At 42.0% G+C, this 19,637-nt stretch overlaps 1 protein-coding gene and 1 long non-coding RNA gene across 4 annotated transcripts in view; both read left to right on the forward strand.

Annotated features, from left to right (window-relative positions):
* The window catches only part of LOC126924698 (basement membrane-specific heparan sulfate proteoglycan core protein-like), a 261,267-nt gene that overhangs the window by 33,958 nt on the left and 207,672 nt on the right, over positions 1-19,637 (forward strand). Inside the window, exon 1 of one of the 3 annotated variants that reach the window (XM_050739477.1) lies at positions 5,881-6,173. The exons of the other annotated variants lie outside the window; for them this stretch is intronic. The gene's annotated coding sequence lies outside the window, so the exon portion shown is untranslated. Of the gene's footprint in view, positions 1-5,880; positions 6,174-19,637 lie in introns of those variants that run through there. 3 annotated transcript variants of the gene reach the window in all.
* Positions 6,183-19,637, forward strand: part of LOC126924718 (uncharacterized) — a 242,865-nt gene continuing 229,410 nt past the window's right edge. The window contains exon 1 of the long non-coding RNA XR_007713628.1: positions 6,183-12,015. This is a non-coding gene — a long non-coding RNA (uncharacterized LOC126924718). The remainder of the gene's footprint in view (positions 12,016-19,637) is intronic.

Below are 19,637 nucleotides of genomic sequence, written 5' to 3' on the forward strand. Positions count from 1 at the left end.
ATACATATACATAGTTACACTTTACTTTCCGTTTCAATGTTTCCTACCACTGGAGTCGACGCTGAACCAAACAACACTGGAAAATGAAACGCGAAGATAGATTGAGAAGAATACCCCTGGTATGATGAAACGCATAGTTGCGTGTCGCATATTGACCGTCGTCATCGTCGTCGTCGTCGTCCTTGTCACAAGCTCAAGAAGGCCACACGCTCAGAAACAGCGATAGGATAGGCCAGACATCCTGCATACCACAGTTATCGAAACAATAACCAAATAATAACGGAATAGCCGTCTCTGACTTACACCAGACGACAAGCCCTCCAGAGGCACTAAAACCTCAGTATGGAAACCCTCCCAAATAAGCGCTCGACATCAGTCTGTAACACTTTGAACCGTCATTCGATTGGATTTGCATAATAAATTCTATTACCATATTTACAAAGTTCAATTTCTTTACTTTATTCGTGAAACGTTCGAACTGCGACGCGAGGAGATCACCGGCAATCTATCGGTTTCGTGATTTATTGTGTCTCCGACGTGACATCGTCGTCATCGTTGTCACACGCTCAGAAACAACATACCACAGCCATCGAAACAGTAACCAAATAGTAACGGAATAGCCGTCTCTGACTTACACCAGACGACAAGCCCTCCAGAGGCACTAAAACCTCAGTATGGAAACCCTCCCAAATAAGCGCTCGACATCAGTCTGTAACACTTTGAACCGTCATTCGATTGGATTTGCATAATAAATTCTATTACCATATACAAAGTTCAATTTCTTCGCCTTATTTGTGAAACGTTCGAACTGAGACGCTAGGAGATCACCGGCGATCTATCATTTTCGTGATTTATTGCGTCTCCTACGTGACATCGTCGTCGTCGTCGTCGTCGTCTTCTATTAAACCCTAACGCCTAACGTCTTGTTTGAAGGATAGCGGCTAGGCAATGGCAGTGCTACGATTCAGGGTGTTTTTCATAGCCGCCAGCTACAGATTTATACCGCTGAAATCGGCTACGCATCAGACCGTATGGATTGTCTCGCGTGTTTCGAATCCATATTTCAGAAGGGCCAATTTTACTCATCCACTTTCACGACCGGCCAAGTACGTTTGTATTCTCAATTACTCGCGCCAACGCTTGGTTAATATCCACCGTATCCGCCTTCCGAGGAATGCCATTTTTCAACCGGCTTCCAAAAATTAGCCGTCGCGATAGTACGAGTAGATTGCACGGTCTACTCGTAAATCACGCGACGTTAGATACACTACGAGCAAAACTACTCGTAACGGGCCACTAATAACATCATTTCGGCCAATCGGACTTGCTACAAGAAAGTTGAGAACACGCGTGGAGTAACGTTCGGCGCGATTCATTTTGTCTGGAACGTTCGCTACGATATACCTATACACGTGCACAGGTACGTACAACAGGTACGAGCCGCCAACGACGAAACAAAATACCTGCTCGATCTTTCGTCACGTTTTCGTTCTTGTCGTATCTTGCTCCTCTTATTCCGTCATTATCGTATTTCCATTTCTGCAGTTTCTACGAGAAGCTATCGATCGAGCCTCGTCTTAACGAAAGCCTTTGATTAATTTCTGTCGACCAAATTCGTGGAAATCGATCGAGTACCGATAGAATTTGAGCTACACGCGGACCAAGGCGTCTCGACGCGGCAAGGAAAATCAGTTGCGGATACAAATTAGAAAACACGAGAGACTCGATTCACCGGACGCGATCGCTCGCTTCTTCGTCGCTCGCGATAACGAACCGCGGTGCACTCGGTAGAAAATGCAAACGCCACGCTGCTCCCACTCGCGCCGTCTTAATTACAGCTTCATTGGAAGTTTTGTTCTTATAATTAAGAGAATACCTGTCATCGAAAAGTAACACGACCGGATCCGGTTACACCGTTGCACGATGAGAATTTCTGTAATGCACTGATTCTACATTCTTGCGAAGCACAAGTGCACGAATACAGACGCGAACAACGATACTGCAGCCATGTAGAACACTTGTGTATCCAATAACAATCCAAACCCGATTTTACTCAGTTGCGCAGCCTGCGTCCCCGTTTTGCTGAGTTGGAAACTACCTATTATACGTCTGTATTACCAGCTCTCCATTACTCTCTCTCTCTCTCTCTCTCTAATATATAAATATACAAATTAAATTTCAATTAACCGAGATACATAAATATGTTCGTTATATTCGAAGCTGATCTTTTATCCGATATTTTTCCTCCGAAATTTGAGAGGAGAACTTTCTCGAAAGCATTGTCGATCCGATGATTTAATCAACGTCAGCAAACTGAGAAGATCGAGGTGAATTTACGAGTCTGCTGGTCGATTCGAATTATACAGATGAATTTATTCGACAAACAAACCGATGGTAAGATAATTCCACCTATTTGGACGAATATTTAGGAAAAATTCTATTTCGGAGATGATAAGAAACGAAGGACGAATTCGAGCGGATGTAACTTGGAAGAATTACATTTTGCGAGAACTCGAATGAAAAGCGTAACCCGCGTATGTCGTAGGAACGCTCGGTCGAAGAAGCCACGTCTATGATCGTAAATAGCTTAGCGTTGAACGAACAGAAATTGCGCACGTACGTTTCGCATAGAGTCAGCGAAAAGTTACATCGTACGATATATATAAAAACACAATCGCGATGCTTATGTTAATTGGAAAGCTTCAGCCAAGAAAATCCCATTTATAGTCTCTCGTCTCCTTCGCTCGGCGAAATTTCAATTATCTTCGTGTCAATCTAACGTTCGCCTGGCAGTTGTGCAGGTAGCATATAAATGGATGCTGATTCTTCCGCACGAAACTCGATAAAACTATACGACCGCTTGTAAGAGGTATCCTCCGTTGCAAACGTATTCTACGTCGATGTTCTTGGCTGGGTTTAAACGGCTCCAGCAAATTATAACCGTCGTAATTTTGCAATATCGTCGTCGATTACGCTATCCGAATTACCGTTCGTCCCCGGTCTACACAGCGTACGTGACTGCAGTTCTCGTAGACGTACGAAATCGAGGCTAGTCGGACCTCGAGTCAAGTGAAACGAACGCCGGATAATATGACGGGGCTATGGCGAAGGAAACGCGGCGCGCAACGATTCCTCGGATCCAGTTCGTGCTTGCAGATGCTACACGCGAGATTTCTCGAGGGCGAGAGGCTTCCCTTTGGCTTCTCTTCCTCGTCCGACTCCGGCAACTCGAGAACCGTAGCTAAGAACGAGGGTGCCACCCTCTTGGTCCTGTACCCGCAGCGTAAAGCATTTTTACGCACGATTCACGCTTGGTCGTGACAGAGAAAGGAAAAAGAAGAGAAAAAAAGAAAGGGAGGGGCCACGGTAGGATGAAGAACGGCGGAGAGGGCTCGCCGCTTGTACATTGTACATCCAGTTCGCCATAGATCGCTCGCGAGACTGCGGTTTTTCGTTTGAATTCACGGTACTCTACTCTCTGCGGAATGACAGGCTGAAATTGATGTAAGAGATCGCGGTCGACAGCTACAAGCTGGGAAAGTTGAACGCGTTCCACGCGAATAAATAAATAAATAGCGCGGAAGACGTTGAAAGCCGACGTCAGCTGCGATTCTTTTTAAAAATCGATTACGTTACATCGGACGGGCGTTTATAACTCGCTTATGGTTAAAATCGCCGGTAATTCGCGGGAACATTGGCGCGCAGCTACGAGCTCGCATAAAAATACATTTGAAAAAGTCATATGAAAATATATATGTAAAAATGGTAATACGTGTCGTATTACGCGGTAAAGTCTGGTTGCTTTCGTTAGACGAAATCCATTAAACGCGATAAATAACTTTTACCGTAGTATTACGCTGATCCCAGACTTATTTTAATCGGCCATTCGTTCCATTTCCGATATAATAGTAGCAATGGAAAGGCAAAGGGAAACGAAGCTGTACGCTATATTACGTAGAAAAGTAACACGTTGTACTTATTAAAACCCGGTTAATGCTTGATTTAAAGCGCAAAGTATATTCGTATATAGGGACGAAGAAGCGCAATGAACACGGTAAGCGTGGAAAATGTAAATTTAAAAATGTCCATGTTTACGGAAATCTAGCGCATTTTTTCCATAATACGACGTTTACAGTTGGACCGTGGATGATCCAGTAATTCCATTCCCGATACTATTTCATATATCATCGATATCTTCGAATTATGCCAATTTATTCGTATAATGTACTTGGTCTTATATGCATCGTTCGATAACGCGACCGATCTATCGATATTTGGAAAATACAGTTCTTTCCACGTTTTAATATCGAAGTTAGCGAAACGATTATTCAGATGTGAAATAAGTCGATTTATAGACGAAATTTCTACTATACTTAACTATCATATTACGATATACCACGCGTATGCGCTTCGCTAGTTCCGACTATTCGATTGAACGATCGATTAACGATACGTTTTTACTAAAAATAAAATGTATTCTACGCTAGGAATACGCACAAGCCAGGCCAGAGTTCTTGCAAGTTCCTAACTCTCGGCTAACTTCGTTAACGTATAATTCATTTTGTAAACTTTGATCGATTCAACGACGAAACCACTACCACAATTTCATATCTTTCTGTTTTTTTTTTTCTTTCAATTTCGTATTAACCAGCGATTGCCCATTTTGTTCGGTAATTGAAACAGCAACGTTATGACGCGCGTAGTTACTTCAAACTGTCGAACTTCAGCGAATACGCGCATACATAGCTTTGGACAAAAACGTTACCAATTTCATACCGAAACGCATTTGCCCGTAACTGTATATTTCTATAGAAACAAAATATCATATTATGTGTCGAGTATTTGAAAATGAATTTCCTGTTTGAAAGGAAACCAAAATATATGTAAAATTTGTGAAATTTATATAAATTAATACAACGATGAATCGCGTTCTATATGATTTATTGATTTAAGACGGAAATTACATTATTTTTGTGTAAAAAAAAAAAAAAGAAAAAAAACTGTATATTCTGTAACTATTGTACGCCAACGGATGAAATTTTCGTTATTTATAAAGCACGACAAATTTTACGCTACAGTATTATGCGTGTATGCCATTAACCGTACAAATTTCGTATACGCGTGCGAAATAGAAAATGCGACGACTAATTCGCAATGAAATTCGTGACATTGAATTACTGGACTACGTACATACGTCATTTAAATATACGCTGTCGTTAAATGCACTTGATACTCGCGCACTGATTTTAAAGCGAAAGCATCGATACGTTCCGCGTATTTATTCGGACAGCGTATCCTTATCAGAGGAGCATCGATTTCGTTAACACGGCAACTGCTCGCGGAATGTTACAAGTTAACGCGTAATTGAGTGGAAGGAAATAGTCGAAAGAAAGACGAAAACGCAAGTTCGAAGAAGAACGTACCTCCTGTTGAACGTGTGTAGGTGCAAAACGAGCTGGAGAAATCCCAAGCACGGAAGAGTTACTCGAGCCCTGTTCCCTGGCTGGCGAGAGGAGTAATAAAGTGGCAGTGTCCAAGCTAGCGGAAATTAATCGGCGCGAAGAAAACTGCACTGTGCCCGACGCCACGCCACGCAACGCGAAACGACGCTTCTCTTTCGACGAAAACACGAGCAGCCTCTTATTTTCTCGTTAAACGGTTATCAAATGACGCGACGAAATGCGCGTAATTTCGCGTCGAACCGAACCTTTAATTCCAAGAACTGTCGAATCAGCGAGCGAAGGGCCGCGTTCCTCGTTCTTATCACAACGCGTGCCGACTAATCTTGCCCTTGCGGCATAACGTTGTTGTTATTTCCGATAGAAGCGTCGAAAACAGACGACATTGAAAGTCGAACGTTGGAAATTTCCAACGGAAACAGCACCAGTACGTTGCGAACTTTCGCACGAGCAACTTGTCTGGCGCGCGTCGTACTTTCTTCGCTCGGCTCGATATTTTATGAATATCGTCTATACGCGTTCAACTTTCTTCCAAGTAATAAATCTCCGCGACTCCATTCGGCTACTTAATCGTCGCCTAGCGTACAAGATTTTGGAGAAGTGATTTATCGTTGCACGTTCACCTGGATTTCCGTGCACACGGGAAATTAAGGGAAGAAACGACCGAAGCGAGCAACGCTGACCATCGCATCATGAAAATGTTTCCTGGATAAGGTATGGCAATTGAATGGGAAATGAACGTGGTAATACCGTAAACGATATGCGATTCTCGTCTCTCAGACTAATAACGCGCACATATTTCTCGAGTCAATCTCCTCTATCGTTGCCTCCAGTGTCCGGATTAACTACGCGTAAATTAGTCATTCGCTCGGCCTTATTCGTCTGCAGATACGGAACGTAGTATCTCTCGAGTTTGCATTCAATTAGTTTATACATGTAGGAATATATGTATTTGACTTGCGATCTCGAAATCTTTTTTTCTTATCAACATTCCTTTGATATACACAGCAAAGCGCACGAATCGTTCTGAAAAGATGAAGCAAATACGAAAGTTCGTAGATTCATTTGGTAGAAGCAATTGGAATTCTCTTTGGCTAAAAGGTTTGTTCGTGTTTGAACAGCGTAAGCGGTAAAAGTTTTATTCGATTTTGATTTTTTATTCAAAATTCGAAGACTATATCGTGACGTAATTTCTTTCGCTACGAATGTTTCGATAAAGGCGTATATTAGATTTAACGTATTAACGATTCTAAATATTTAATGTCTTATATTTCGCAGTACTTGAAACGTTACGATGTTTCAATTATGTCTCTCTCTGTCTCTCTCTAATATTTATGAGTTTTAGCAAAGTCGCATATGGGAATTGTAAAATTCATTTAGCGCGACTTCAATTGAAAACTTGGGATATTTTTGGATGTAAGTTATATTATGCTTCGATTACCGTGAAATACAATGTTTACAAAATTATGCGCCATGAGCTTTCAACCAAATTTTAATAAATTCTGTGTCATGGGCTTTATGTTAAAATGATTTTATCTGACTGAAATGAATTGCAGCTTCACGTGCATGCATCCTTGCAAAATGTTCGTTCATATTGCACGGTTGGATGAAATTCGAGAGTCGAGGAATATGTTAAAAAAGAAGAAAAAAAAGAGGGGAAGGGGAAACGATAATATTATCCAGATACACGTAAACCGTACGTGCATAGTTATACGTAAATAGGAGAATTAGGGACACAGCATTGTGTTAAAGAATTCAGGCGTTAAAGACAAGATTCGTTGTAATACATAATACGATATGCGCGATTCAGGTTATCAATTTATAGATAATAGCGTAGTTTTAATCAAACTCGACCATCCGGATTCGAAACGCAATCTGCAACATCTGACGTTCAACCAACCATTCAAAATTGGAAATATGTGGTTTATAGTTTGACGTGGTTTATAGCTGGTATTCGCTGTATAATTATTGATACGAATGCTGTAACAAGAGTAGTGCCTAATAGGAATTTACCGATAAACAATCAATTTGACGAGTTAAATAAACCTTTTACGTAAATTGTAACGAGATATCGAGTATAAACATATATACGTATCGCACAAGAAATGCACGAGTTTTTACGATCTTGCAAAACATTTTTATGATCTTGTGTATACATAAAAAAGTCTCTAGTTTAACTGGAACTATAAAATATCTCACAAAGGATTAAATTATTGCTTTGCGGGTCGAGTGGCGAGATAGATTTTAAGATCAAATTCGCTTTTCTTTTTTAATGGAATATCTTTTAATACATCGATCGGCGCGTTCCCTATAAAAAGGTATCATTCGTGTCGAGAAACTATTAGTTTAGTAGATGTTTTAATTTCGATTTGTCGAATTCAACGTATCAAAGACGAGGAAAGACACGTTAAATTTGATAAATCAAAGTTAATCGGTTGATACTTTTTTATAATATAAGAGATGCTTCGACTAATGTGTTAAAAGATATATTCCATTTAAAAAACGAAATTGATCTTAAAATCTTCTCGAAATCTTCTCACTACCGTATCCAGAAAAGAAAAAGAAAAAGAAAAAATGATCTGCTCTATGCGATGTCTTCGCATGTCTTCGTTCGAACCAAACAATTTTCGTTAAAATACTTTTTAATAACTTTAATCCCTCGTGAGATATTCCACCGTTTCCGGTTAAGCGAAATACCACGTAACACCGAGTAAATTTGTATCTAAATTGTATACATTCGTGGAAATATCCGCTGTCCACTAGGAATTAGAACGCATTGCAGGAGCCTAGGGTATACGTAAGTTACGTTTACATTTCAGAAATAAGGGTACCGTATAATAAAGTGGTTTTGAACGAATCGAAAGAATTTATGATAAAATCCGAGCGATATAAATGATAGCGGTTTACTAGGAAACTATAACGTACACAGCTCTCTCGCCACCAGCAAGATTTACACGAATATATGTAGTAATTCTCGTAAATTCTCGCCTTAAATACGTTGCCAAGTTACGAAGTTACGTTACCAAGTTGGTTAAATACGTTAGTTAGGAAGTCTTGCTCCCTTCCATCTCCCTCTCCATCCTTTCTTTGCGCAACCTAATCAACCGATTCATTGAATTCAATACCTGTAACCTGTAACTCAAAGTATGTGTCTGTACGAGGTTAAGGGGTCGATGAACTTGGATGAAACTGCTGTTAACACAATGTCGTAGTTTCGTTGTTTGAATACGCGGATTAAAGAAACCGAAGCAGACCGATGGACGTACAATTTAACGGTGTTTCGTAATGCAATTTTCCGAAACGGGCCAACCTTTGCGTCTCTGTCGAAGGTAGAAACGCAGGTAACCCGGTTCACCGGGCGACGTTTTTAGACGTAGAACGCGTTGGGTTTGCGGTTATCGCATGCGAACTTACATTATCATTAACCTTTCACAGCGAGCCACGTAAATGTGTTTACGTAGCAAAGCTAGTGCCTGGAGGCGCGAGAGACCCGTAAACGGATCAAACGTATACGCGTGTTAATGGCAATCGTGTCGTGTTTACCCTTGTTCCGATTAATCAGACTTACTCGCAAATAGAACTGTGGGGACTGGCGTAGCGCGACTCGACTCGGCTCGGGTCGGCGCGGCGTGCCAATTCCAGAAAGAACGTTTCATCGAGAGCGTCGGGAATAAAGTGATCGTCCGGCTATGAATGGGTTTACAATTTACGCCGACCAACCGCCTTCATATCGGTCTCGTTCCATTGTTTTTGATGCGTGACAATGATCGATCGACTCGGTCGATAGATCCGCTGAATTTTTACTACACGGCAATTGCAAGCGGAAAATATTGCGCGATATAGGTTCGTAGGAATTTATAGTTAAACATCGAAACGCAATTTCGTGGAAAATATTTTCAATCGATTTTGTAATTTTTCTATCCGCGTAACCTGTTACACGGCTATGGATACAGGATCGTATCGTTCATGGAAGAGGAAACAAGGAAGAGTAAGGAATACAAGAAGAAGGATCGGTAGATGAACGTATCTGAAAAATTCGATGTCAACGATTTGACATTTGGCATCGAGTATTCTCGGAATACGAAGGATAAAGTTCCATGTTGGATTATTTGTTCCACTTGTTAGTTAAGAACTACAACGCGTAATACGCGGGTCTGTCGTTCAAAAGAATGAATTTTTGCTAAAATCGTAACACGTGCGGTTAATGCGGTTAAACTCGTTTTTCCAATATCGCGGTGTTTAGCTCCGAAACCTTTACGAGCACGATTGCTATTTATTTACTTCGAAAAATAATTACGCACGGAAATCTTCGTTAATTAGCGGGTAGCGTGCATGACCCTATTTCCTAAAGTATGCGAAACGAAAAGGGTGTAACACCGGCGATGTGCGCTTGAAAATGTCGCGCAACACCAAGGAATTACAATTGCAAATTGATTTCTCCTCTGCTATTAGTCGAAGCTTGTTACTCCTACATTGTACCAATTGAAATCGTTCGGTATTAATCCAGTTTTTTTTTCATATCGACTGGATTGTACGCTCAATCGATGCTAGATGGGAATTACGTCTGGTTTGATTTTGGTTTACACGCGATTTATCCACGATATTGCGAATTCGGTTCGCTTTTGGACTTGCAGCGTTTCGTCGTCTTCTCTTAGAGATCGAACGTTCGACGATGTTTACCGCTAAGTGACTTATCGTCGACGATACGATGCGATAGCGAAAAAATAAATCGTTTTCAGTTTTCAGGAATATGGAAACGTTTCGTAGATTTTTCTCGGCAAGTCGATTTTCCAGCATCGTCGAAGACGGGGGAATTTAATCGACGGAAACACGAGACGTTGGATCGATACGCGATACTCCCTTTGTCCAGGTGAAATACGCGAGACGAAACGAATGGTATCGCGGCCAGCGCGGTGTAATGGTAACGAGCGATGACCCGATCCCAGCAGCCGCCAGTGTGCAGCCGACTCACAATCAGCTGCGCGACACGTCTCGATTTCCCAACATGTTCGCTCTTTTGGCGGCTCGCATCGATCGTCCTGGAACGATAGCGCGTGCCAGTCCAGCTCTTTGCTTTTTTTTCGACCGTTCAACCCGCAACCCACTTTCATTCCAGACAATTTCGACGGCTGCTTTTGATGTTCTCGCGCTGTACGCGAAATGAGACGGGAGCGCGCTTTTTACTCGCCTCTTTATCCACCGCCGGTTTTCTCCTTTTTCCTTTGCTGTTTTTCCGTTTAATTCTGTCTGTATCGCGTCCATATACTTTCTCTTCCGCCTTCTCTATACCAACGCGTTGTTTATTAACCTCATGGTGAATTTGTCGCTTTCCAGTTACGACGTCGCATCGTTCGCGTTTACCAACCGCAGCGTGCTTCGTTTCTATCGAAAGCGGCCATTGCGAAGAATGTAACGCGACCTGTGCTCCAACTGGCAGATAAATGAACCGGATAAACAGTCAGTCGAGAGTTTCACACTGGGGGAGCGAACGCGTTTTCTTTCGCAGACCGATGCCGCAGGCCGTACAATGAATTGGTCTGGTCTACGTATGCGAATGGCACGGGAAACGGAGAAACGGGGAAATTGGCGGCAGATCGATGGGATCGTTGACAGCTTTTATTCCGGCTTTCCAGGTTTTACTGCATGTGGATGCGTTCTGACGTTTATAACCGATCCAATTTTTTACACTCCAATGACATACGTGCGATTCAAAGCAACGGAACGTTTAGGAACGTGTAAATGTGCATAAAGTAGAAAATACCGGCAAATGGTGTTGGTGTGTGCGTCTATATCTTTGTATCGAACAAGCGTACAGGGTGTTCGCATCGTCGTAAGGGAGTTGTTAGCTAGTAGCGTTTCTCTCCGTACTAAGTTTCTTTATTTTCGTGAAATTTCTAATTTCCTTATAGATCCGATTCGTTGCTACGACCGAGATAAAGAAATTCCTAGCGAAGATTTGTTCTCATCTGTATTTAACGATTTGTAGTTAATACGATGCTACGTGTAACCAGTGGCTCGCGAATTACGCGATTTGCGATGATGTTTCTCCTTTATACGGAACGATACTGATTTAAATTTAAAGCGCGCAATTTTTATTACCGAGCTATCGTCGATACAACTGTAAATGCTGTAACTTCGTGCATGAGCAACTATTTACGCTATCGCGAATTTAACAGCCTAAAGTTTCAGCTATTTATCCGCGTTGAAAACCTGGTTGTTGATGTTCCTTCATTTTCTAGGTACTAAAAATTCCCGCGCTCAAGGTGCTTGGAAGTTATCGGCGTGTTTCAGCAACGTCAGTTTCCTTACAGACGGTGAAAGAATAAAGAAGATTTGCGGACTAATGACTAACTTCTTTTTTAAATGAAATGTCGGATTCTTTTTTACGATGAAATTCAATGGAATTGCGAATTCTGCGTATAAAAGCACAGGGGTAGGATTCATTGGAAAACTCAGCGTTCCGTGCACAGTTCCACAAACCAGCCGTACCAGTTGAAATTTTCTCGGTTCTCCTATTAAAAGGTTTGAGCGCAATTATCTCATCTATAGATAGCCGGTGGCCCCAGGAGCTGACTTGGCTCTTCACTTTTGTCCTTTTGCCTACGACCTCTTTTTTGCTCCTGCCGACACGTTGTCGGTTGCATGTCGTTTTGCAGTGCACCGCGTCCCATCCGATGCAGCTGGTGCAACATGCCATTCTTTATTCGTTAACACGCAACGCTACGCTTCTCTTCTCTCCCCTGTCCTCGCGTCCTGTATATCTGTGTACATAACATATACCGGAATCGCATCATTTTATCCCGTTGCACGAGCCACCACGTCAGCCGACGCGACGCTCTACTCGATCTCGTTGCATTCTGCGTCCCTTGCCTCGCGAAAAATCGTTACGAATCGCCCGTTAATCGTCGTCGCTTACTCGAAATTTATCAGCGCCATCGCAAGATGTACGTATATTCGCGAATAAGCTGCAAATCGATACCAAAATTTAGTAATTTTCATCCTCGAGACGATCTACCGTCGAAAATTCACATTCGTCGTTACGATATACCCACGATCAAAAACGACAGTTGGAAACATGGCGAGTCAATCGTCTATCGAGTCTCGTCGCTCTTCTTCTAATTTTAATCCTAATTCTAATCTTTATCCGTTAAAATATGACGGATGAGCGACTATTCGCTCTCTTGGACAGGTTTCCAAAGCCTGGAATCGCTTAGCCTATCAGAGGGCTGGAACGTTAGCGAACAGCGGCTGTAGATCAATGGGAAATCCCGGGTCATGTTCCGGGTTCATGACGCCTCTATTGATATCGAGAGTGCAGAAGCGAGTATGTATATACGTGGTACGTGGTAATCCACTGTGACTGGAAGAAGTTTCCACGGCCACAAAATAATTTCTTGGCTTAACGCTTGGCTCGATTCTCGGCCTGAATCTTGGCCACAGTGGTTGACGAAGGAAATGCCGTCTATCGTTACTCAAGATCTTAGAAATAACAAAGACTGAGCGTACTTGTCGTAAACTCTGTCGTCTCAAACGGTATCTCCACCTACGTTCTGATAATAGCTAGAAACTTTGTCGCTTTGTCGATATCAAGGCTATAAATCGATTGAATAATTATTTAAAAACCTTCCAACTTTCTTTTTATCATATACATATGTACCTAAGTAAGTAACGTTCGATAAAATCGGACAAAGATCACTCGTGTCGTTGGTGTGAATTTTTTAGAACTCGGTCAGTCGACGTTCACCGATGAAAAGTCAACGAGCGTTAAAATCAACTTTCAGAGGTAAAAATAGGATTTTATCGTGGTTGGCATTTGGTACAAAATATATTCCATGGAAATCGATGCAACTGCTAATGGTAATGATATTTGCCGGTCGTAAATTCACACGTTTCTTCTATTTCGGAAATGTCCGTGTCGTACAACGACACGTTGCGTCGCGTTGTACATGTGTCTTTTCAGCTCGATGTTAGCGACCAGTGACAGCGCTTTGGATACGCGACAATTCGAATGAAATTACCAAATCTAGCGGAGAACATAGTATAGAATTATTTAGCTTAGAACCGAGCCAGAACGACTCGCGGCAACCGCATATGCAGCATGAGAAATCAGTTTCCAAAGGATTCTTTCTAATGTCAAATATTTTTTCCTATCTATCAATGTCGATTGAAAGCCCGTAGCGACTTGGACGCGAGACAGCCAGCTTCCTCCAAGTTTTCTTCCTCGGTTCCCCTTTCTGAAGGATTCCTTTTGTCGGACAGACGGCTTTGTACGCTCCTCCATGTGTTTGTAACATAATACATCAGTAAGATTACGTATTTGTCTGGGTCTTTTCGTCTGTCAGTGTCATTCGACGAATGAGTTTAGTACCTGTTTTCTTCCCAGTTCCATACTTTGAGAATATCGTAGATCGAAAACGCAGTAATAAATAACGACGAACACGAGGATACGTATAGTATCCTAACAATAATAGAAACAATAATAGTAACAAATTTGAAAATTTGAATTTTTGAAAATTCAAATTTGAAAATTTGAAAATTTGAAAATTCAAATTTGAAAATTCAAATTTGAAAATTTAAAATTTGAAAATTCAAATTTGAAAATTTGAAAATTTGAAAATTCAAATTTGAAAATTCAAATTTGAAAATTCAAATTTGAAAATTTGAAAATTTGAAAATTTGAAAATTCAAATTTGAAAATTTGAAAATTTGAAAATTCAAATTTGAAAATTTGAAAATTCAAATTTGAAAATTTGAAAATTCAGATTTGGAAATTTGAAAATTTGAATACTATAATAGATTATCCTAGTTTGAATACTATAATAGATATTTGAATAGATAGTACGTGTAACATAGGATTGCTTTTAATCGAATTACTGGAATTAACGCTAGAACTACCGATAGTTAACACGAAGCTATTTTTGCCAAAACCAGTCAAAATGACTGATCTTTAAAAAATACGTAATAATAGAATATTTTTATGTTTATTGATTTATTACTTTCTTACAGAAGCAACTTCATGTTGTGTAGTACATTTTTGGAATTATTAATCCATCTGGGACCATGATTTCTAAACGAGGGTTAATACATTTAGAAAATTGTAAAACCAGTCAATTTGACTGGCGTGGTTCTAACGTTAAACGATTCTGTGAGTATCACCTAATGACACAATCCGCATCCACTTGGTTGCCAAGCGAATAGAATAGCAACTGCGCTTCGATGAGAATCTTCCTTTCTAGTTTGCCCGGGCGGTAGTTTTCAAAAACGCGCAGCCACGTAACGTAAATTCGACTACTTGGTTACTCGCATGGAATCGACCGAACAATTCGCCAGGGATACGGTGCAGCTTTCGAAACGCTCACCGAAACTGGCCACGAGTAGCACATTGTCGACGAGTATCAAAATATAAAGCGATAAAAATGATTTTACCTGGGCTTGTCCGTCGAAGAAGGCTGCTGCCGCGAATACCGTTTACGAGTTGGAAGGGAGACATCGTAGACTGTGTAATCTGTTGGGATTCGAGGCTAGGTGCCCTAAAGAATCTTCCGTGACGCTTTCAGACGTCTCGTAGAAGGAAAGCAGCGACCGACCGAGTATACTTGTGTTGCGAACGACTTCTATCGCGATTGCAAAGTTTCCTTCAGCTTTTTTCTTTTCCTTTTTTTATCGTCTCTTTCGAGAGGTAAGATTGCGGTCAATATACGAGTCTGAGTCGCTGAATGTCAAAGTAGAGTTTCAGTCGAACAATTGAAACCTTCTTCACGCTGGAAAAAGCTGGGGAGGATTCGAGCTTAAAGGGGTGCAGTCACGAGATTAGCGTCGATTAAAACGTTGCCGATCGGAGGAGCGTCAGAGTTGCTGGAAAAATAATTATAGCGATTTTGAAGGAGACGCTGGCCGTCTGTAACCGATTACAACGATCGTTCTTACGATCTTATTACGATCGACGATGAGATTAATTCGGAAAATACCCGTAGTATACGCCGTCACGTAATAACAATTTGTCATTATTTATTGGCTATGGATCATCCTTAATATCATAGGAAAGAAAGTATAACAGTGGTGTTTTATCGAGCGATTAAAGTAGCATTAACGCGAATAAAACTCTTTCTAACCAAAATTATCGCGATAACGCTTGTGGGATGTTGTTTAGCCACGATTAACGAGCGAAAGTCTGTAATTCTTACGAATTTATATAACGCACACGTTCTTTCCTCTTCGAACGTGTAATATCGCACCTTTCATTTTATTCCCAGCAGAATTTTTTCGTGTACATACGCGCTTGATCGATGGCCGCTGTATACGTAACTACTTTTACCATAAACTAGCGTTTAGTATAATATTAGCGTGGTTCTAAGCGAATAACTAATGCCGCTAAATCCTCAGGTTGACATTTACCGTGCGAAAAATATGTAAATTACAACGTCAGTCGTTGTCATAAATCCTCGTGGCTATAAATTGACAATGATAATTGGAATATCGTCAAACTATTAATTGCTACGAGAGAAAAATCAGTTTTCCAAGTATCGATCGTTGAAAGCAAACGATAAGCACCGCTGCACCCTCCTTCTGCCTTTTGCCTCTTCCCTTTCGAAAGGTCAGGATCTTTTGGCCGTATACCGTGACACGATGTATCTACGTATTTCGCTCGCCTAAGTTCCCGCAAAGCCCGTTATTTGCTCGCTTCCAGAGAGCTCGCTTCGCGGAGAGTCAACTTTCAACGTATGTATTTCCCAAACGGGCAGACACGCTAATTTCGAATACGTTGTCGAAGTTATAGCGCAACGAAGACCGTACGAATCGGTCGGAGCGCGTTGGACGCGAGGACCGCGTCGCGCTGGCATTGACAAGGTGACTGGTCCGGACGGAAATTGGCGGTTCCGAGAAGAAGGTAGCGAGGCAAGGAGAACGATAGTTTGGCGACCGATAGAAAACACAGGGACGTGGCGCGTCGGCGTGTAGTGGCGATAGCAAAGCTGGTGGTTGCGTCGGAGGGAAAACGTAGCCAAGGGGACTGTGTAAGGACTGGTAAGGAGGAAGCGAGAATAAAGGGCGGGTTATGTGCGGTAGAAAACGACACGCTATCAAGCGGGAACACTCCGGCGCTGCGGTGTCTAGCAGCGGCAGTGTACGGTGGGCGGAAAATACAGTGCATCATCAACAGATAAGCTGCTTAGCTGTGGTCTTATACGAGTGTTGCCCGGATAGCAGAGTTGCGCGAAGCGCCAATTCCCTTCTTCTTTTTCCCTCTGCCCTTATTTCGTCTCCGCTTGCTTTTCTCTTCGCCTTTATCTGGCGAGACGGTTCACCGCCGCTCCTGAATATTGTTGCCGGCGAAATATTGCGTTAAATAAGCGTCAGAAACGACGACCTGGATTCTTGCGATCGGGTCGCAATCGAGCCGGTAATGTCTACATTAAGGCTGTGCCGGTGTATTATCGCCGATTCGTTGAAACGAATCGCGGTCCATAGTCGCTAGCTATGGCTCGGAGCCGTAGAGAAATCACGACGACGAGCTTCTATCCGCTTGGCTGTTAGCGCAAATGGCTTTTTATCGCGCTAATGTACCGTTAATGCGTCTGTGCGAGAAACAGATGTAAAAATTCCGTAGCTGGCTGGAAATTGGCCATGCTATCGGAAATATTTGATATCGATCTTGCAATTAGCGATTCGATACACCGTTTTTCCATCATTTGCTTCGCTTTTTACGGTTTAACGTTACGCGTTTATATGCTTTTATCGGCTCGTCTAGAGTAGCGGTTGCCACGATTCCGACGTTTTTCCCCTACTTTCTTCCTGTAAATTTCTTATCGTAATTTTACACGCTCGGTCGGCAAAATCTGCCTAAACTCGTTACGCGGTTCATAGTTAACTGTTATACATTCCCCGTATCTTTTTCCTCGGTTCTCTCGATCGTAAATCGTTTACGCCGAGTATCTGAATTCTAATACGCGTTTATCTGCTGTAAGGTATGTTGCGAGAATTAAGCGATAACTTCAAATATCACGTTCTATAATTAATTCTTCTAAACACGAGCCAGCGAATCGGCCAGATATTCAGAATTTCAAGCTTCGCGTATACGCCAACCCCGCTCGTAGAATTACCATCGTGTACGCAACGCTACCATAACTAAAAAGAAATTAAGGTTGGGACTTGGTGTTTAACGAGCACAGGGGCTCGTGGCCTTGCGTAATTTCGACGGTAATTCTAGCGTCGTTAGAAATTTTACCGCAGTTCGTTAAAGTTTGTCGAATTCGACGGTTAAAGATTCCGCGCTACGTTTTCGCAAATGTACAAACTCGTAAAACTTTGCCTTACGCAAAGTGTAACGTATGGCGTGTGTGCATTAAAAGTATACAAGACGTTCGAGAAGAACGGATTAAAACCACTTTTAATTGCAAGCTGATATCTTCTTGTCGATGATGTTATCAAGGCCGCTGCTGTCGTAAACGTATGTCCGATACGGTGTCTTATTCCATACCAGAATATCGAAGGAGAATTATCTAGGGCAACTTGAATAACGACGATTCCTTGCAGGTAATTGGATTATGACGCCCGCTGTATAAGCGTTTTCTATAGATACCATCATCGAGGAATGAGAAAATCGACAACTCGAGGAGATTTTCCAGTTTCGTTCGTAGCATATATTGGCTTGGCAACTAAGTGATTGCGTATATTGTCATTAGATGGCATCGACAAAACCCGCAATCACTTAGTTGCCAAGCCGATATATTGTAATAAGAGTAACGGAGCTTGTCTTCGCCATTTCGTGTCCCGTACTCTAAAATATTCTGCTCTACTAAAATACTTCCATAGTCCAAAATCGGGTCATCTCTTTCGAACCGGTATCTCGCTAATAATTTAACGAGAACAAGAGTAATTACGCAGTGTAATAAATGCGATGTATAGAACGTAAAATACCAGCAATGGTAGTTTCAGTCGAGCGAATCTGCGAGAAGCAGCTTTCGCCGAGAACAGAAACTAATTATACCTAATAAACAGTATGTAACAAGCTTCTAATAGTATTCCGTACGATCCCTTTAGCACGGATAATATCGATATGGAAGCAGGAACTGTAAGCGAATTGCGGTGCGGCGTTGAGACGCCCGGCTCGGTGGCGCATCTAAGCGCATACTTTGTTTCGGTGTTGGCTCACGCTCAGCAGAGCTTTCTAATGATCGACGCCGCGCGCCCTGACCCGTGACGCAGAGTTTGCGTCGGAACGCGTGTGCCCCTTGCGCCGGCTGACGAAGCAACGACGAACGACGAGTCTGCCATGCGTGATCCACGAATTAAGTTATCTTAATTTACCTCAAGTTTTACATTTTTATATGTATATGTACGTAGTATGTATCCAAGTGTGATAATCGTGAAAAGTTGGAATCGCTCAAAGCTTGCCCGCAGAATATTGTTATCCGTCTCCGATCACGTTAAAGCCACAGTCAATTCGGCTGATTTACGTAAAGTATTCCGTAGCGTAAGAAAACCTGAACCTTCGAAGGATTCTCGAGTATCTTTTAAATTAGTTTTCCTAAGCTTTCCTTCAAAAATATTTTTTACGTGTTTGCTTCGATGCGCGTCGGATGCCGTCTACATTTGAGCTCCGTCAGCGATGTGTTTGCTATAACGCGTTTCGATTAAACACAGGGAGATGAGAAAGAAACACAGCGTAGCTTGGCTCTTGGAGAGCATTGTCTTAGCTGTTCGAGGAAACCGAGAGACGACTTTTAGTTAGATTAATTAGTTTCAGTGCTATAATTAAACGTTGGTCGGACGCCTCGCGGCGGTCGGATTAACGTATCTGACCCGAGCCTATCCCAATGCGGTTCATCAAGCTGGCTAACGATTAAATAAGTTTTCATCCGATCTCGGTCAATTCGCGCCGAGTTTCGCTTTAATTTCTAGCGAAATCTAGTGACCTGTATCTGATTAGAGTTAGACGATATATTGTACGTCGCTAAAAATCTCTTGGCTCTTTCCCCGTCTTTGCAAATTGAGACGCGAGATTATAAATTCATGGCGACCCGAGCGTGGCGTAGACGTGTCCGATCCAGAGCTAAGCGCATCGAAGCAAAAATGTCAAAAATATTTTTGCAAATATCTCCGGAAGCAGAGCCGAGCGGAGGTTGTAAGCGCAAGAAAAATTGTTTGAAGCGTTGGGCTCTACAACTTGCTGGAAAG

Source organism: Bombus affinis, chromosome 15, assembly GCF_024516045.1.
Source record: "Bombus affinis isolate iyBomAffi1 chromosome 15, iyBomAffi1.2, whole genome shotgun sequence".
Taxonomy (NCBI): Eukaryota; Metazoa; Arthropoda; class Insecta; order Hymenoptera; family Apidae; genus Bombus; species Bombus affinis.